Source organism: Dermacentor albipictus, chromosome 9, assembly GCF_038994185.2.
Source record: "Dermacentor albipictus isolate Rhodes 1998 colony chromosome 9, USDA_Dalb.pri_finalv2, whole genome shotgun sequence".
NCBI lineage: Eukaryota > Metazoa > Arthropoda > Arachnida > Ixodida > Ixodidae > Dermacentor > Dermacentor albipictus.
This window is the reverse complement of record NC_091829.1, coordinates 111,924,412-111,928,135: the sequence shown is the minus strand read 5'-3', so window position 1 is coordinate 111,928,135 and position 3,724 is coordinate 111,924,412. Positions and strand designations below refer to the sequence as shown.

Here is a 3,724-nt window from a genome sequence, read left to right as displayed (position 1 = left end):
ACGAAAGCGTAAGGGACTCTGGGATATTGCGAAGTAAGGAAAGGAAAGAGGCGCGAAAGTACGGCTCGAACGTGGTAGAGTTCAAACTGATAATTAGGCGGTGGAATAGCTTCCCGGGATCGCTAGTTTCCGGACGCCGAGGGACAAGCAGACGCGACGAGCGGATCATACGCGACTCGGGGCCTTTCGGTAAGCGCTGAGAACTTTTGCCTTTTTTTATTTTTATGCACAAGTGTTAGATGCTGTTCAAATTCAGCGAAAATATATCGTGTACCTAGGTGCACTCAAGACCGCGTGCATGCGTCAGATTCGAGAAAGAAGAGGTTAGGTACACCGAGAAATGACACTGTATCCTGCAACCTATCCCTAAAGGGCGGAAAAATTTGCGGATTTCTTAGCCATGTATTGTGCTCTGGGCTATATTTATCGGTGACACGCTAACCTTGCTGCCTACGGTATTATCTTACTGAGCTATGCTGAATGCTCGGTTGCGGTAGTCCGAAGTTGGAATCCCCCCACCCCCCGGGTTTTTTACATTCTCCAGGGGACTACATCTGCAGACTTGGAGTTACGCCTGACATCGGCAAAAGATAGCGAGAGCGAGTGGGGTTATACTAATCCAGGTACAACCGAATAAACCTTCCCACAAATTGCAGCGCCGCGCCATCCCCTAGCGGATCCGCGCAAAGCGTGATGAGAGAACGGAGCGATCGTCTCCCCCTTTTTCTATGCTCGCCTGCCGGCTGCTGTCAGGTGTTGCGTTGTTCTGCCGCAGTTTTCTGGCCTTGTGCGTCTTCTCGTGCGTGTTGTTGGTGTTTCTTAGTAATATCTAGCAGTGGACTGTAGTGGTGGTTAGCTGTTAATCTTTCTGCAGTTTTGTGGTGCTTTTTAGACGTTCGACATGTTCGCAAAAGCGAATCGCGGTGGCGGTCAAACATGTTGCGTGCCCGGCTGTAGCAACAACACAAGAAAGGACAAAAACATATCATTCCACGGATTCCCCAAGGACAACAAGCTGAAGCAAGAATGGGTGCGCAGGATAAATCGGCAAGGCTCGGAAGGACGATTTACCTTGTGGAAGCCTTCAAAGCACCACAAAATATGTGGTGCGCATTTCAACACTAGCGGGCGCAAGGGATACAAGGATCGTCTCCCCACGATCTTTCCACACCGAGTGTATGCAAAACGGACACCTGCTGTGGTTATGGGTAAGACTGCCACTTTAAAAGGAGATAGTTGCCTGCTGCTAATGCTTCCTTATGTTTGCCAGGCGCAGGGAAACGACGCCGCATAAAGCGCGTCATCGCGATGTGGCCGGAAGCCTATATCCAGGACGAACTCTGCATCTGCGGCAAGCTTGAAGTGGAATCTCAGCAACGTACGTAACAGCCTTTCTTCTCTTGCATTTAAGCTTAATGTGCTTCGAATGTGGAAAGCGAACCAGTCGCTGCTATAGTGCTTGACTTTCTTTCGCTAGAAGGAAGGGATCGGGTTGAATGGTCGGTAAGTAAATGGACTTGTTGAATTTTGACACTGCGTAACATGCGCAAGGGAAAAGGGAGACACACACAGATGGGAATAGGTCGGCATTACAAACGGAGCGCTGACTTATCACTGTCTTTTTGCTTGGATTCGTTTCGCCTTGACCAGCAGATGAAATGACTTTTTTTTTTCAGGGGAGGGGGGGGGTGGCAGTAGGCTTTCTCGCTATTAGTGATTGTACATTTATACCTCTCTTTATGAGGTGTCTCTGCTGCAGCTGTTACAAAAAAGTTCGTTTTCCAGAGAACGTTATTCCGCTCGTTCAGGTTATTTAAATTCAGGTACTATCTTGCAGCTACAGCCGCGATGTTAAGGTATTTTGAAATTATTTTTGCAGACAACCTCTCAGCTAATTTACTGTGCTTCTTCCAGCTGCTTCTCCATCAAGCATCCATCCCCAGCTACCAGCACGTAACCTCGCTGTGAAATGTTGTGTACATGTACAGCAAGACCTATTGAAAAATGGAACTAGAATGGAATAGATTGAGGAATTGGAAATGAGAGAAGGAAGATTTAATCCTGGCATTGTGCTTTGCACCTGCTGTTAAGCTCTTGCCTATGGCTTGTTTCTGTCATTTTATTTTATTTTGCATGCTTATTTTTACTATAAACAACTTCATATAAATCTGGCTTTACTTTTCCCACCTGACCTTGCTATCATATAAAAACTGTTTGCTAAATGCAGCCTACCATATTTGTTTTAAATTGCTTCATTCCAGACTCCGATCATATGTATTCCATGGGACCAGCATCAGAGGCAGCACATCGTTACCAAGAAAGGGCTGCAGAGCTTGTAACTAGGTGTCAACGACTACAGCAAGAGAATGAAAAGCTGAGACACAATACCAGTTTCCTTGAAGAAGTAGCTAAACTGCGTTCTTTGCTGCACAAGGAAAACACTGAGAGGGCTAGAGATAAGCAGACAACTAAGCAAAGTTCTCATATTGAAGACTTAGTCAAGGATGAGAAGCAGCTTAGGTTTTACACTGGCTTCTCCTCACTGAAGCACTTTGAATGCTTGGTTGCATTTATCTGTTCCAAGCACAGAACAACGAACTCGCCAGCTGGCCGACGACCTATGCTGAGTGTGAGGGAGCAGCTGATTATCTGCTTGTGCAGGTTAAGAGTCAGTCTCCTAGAGCAGGATATACCATTCCGTTTTGCCATAAGCACATCATTGGTGAGCGACATATTATCTTACTGGGTAGATTTCCTGAGTGATGTGCTAGTTCAGATCCCAGTGTGGCCATCACATGAAACTGTGTCTTCGTACATGCCGCAGTCTTTCAGAGCTCTCTATCCTTCAACTCGTGTCGTACTGGACTGTACAGAACCTTTTATTGAGACCCCATCTGATTACACTGTGCAGAGTGACACATTCAGTGCCTACAAATGTCACAATACAGCAAAAGGCCTGCTGGGGATAACACCTAATGGGTTTATCTCCTTTGTCTCTGACCTGTCTCCTGGCAGGATATCAGACAAAGAGATTAAAAGGAAAAGTGGGTTATATGATCTCCTTGAACCCGGAGATGGCGTGATGGCATACAGAGGGTTTGATCAGTGATGATCTAAATGAAATTGGTGTTAGCCTAAATGTTCCACCCATGCTGAATGGAAAGCAGCAGTTTTCAATCACTGAAGAGACCAAAACAAGGGATATTGCCAATCTGAGAGTACACGTTGAACGCGTCATCAGAGAAGTGAAGAAGTTTCGCATACTGAACAGCATTTTGCTCAATGTTATGGCTCATAAACTGAACAAATTGTGGAAGATTTGCTGTTATCTAAACAATTTTACCAATGAGCCCTTACTTAATAGAGAATAGAGTATTGCAGCTACCTAAGAAAGCAACGCAAGTTTTCCTCTGCAGTATTTAACAATCACAGTTTTCAGAATATGTCCAGTGCTTGTAGTGCATTTGACGAATACCACAGTCGACAACCGATAATTTGCATTGACATAGACCAAATTTCATATTATAAAATTAACTTTACTTAACTTAAGGGGGTCTTCATAATATAATTGACAGGACCAAAGTTCAGTTTATAAAGTATTTTGAAAACAGTGATTGCTCACTACAATGTACAAATCATATGCTGTTCGCAAGCAATATACGCATTTTGAGAATGAAATCTGTTTAAGGTTGTCCATCCCCACAATACTTCCTTCCGCCACATT

The 3,724-nt window shown here is 44.7% G+C and overlaps 1 pseudogene; it reads left to right on the top strand.

Annotated features, from left to right (window-relative positions):
* The first annotated feature begins 865 nt into the window (after positions 1 to 865).
* LOC139050184 (uncharacterized) lies at positions 866 to 3,457 on the top strand (annotated as a pseudogene).
* The last annotated feature ends 267 nt before the right edge of the window (positions 3,458 to 3,724 follow it).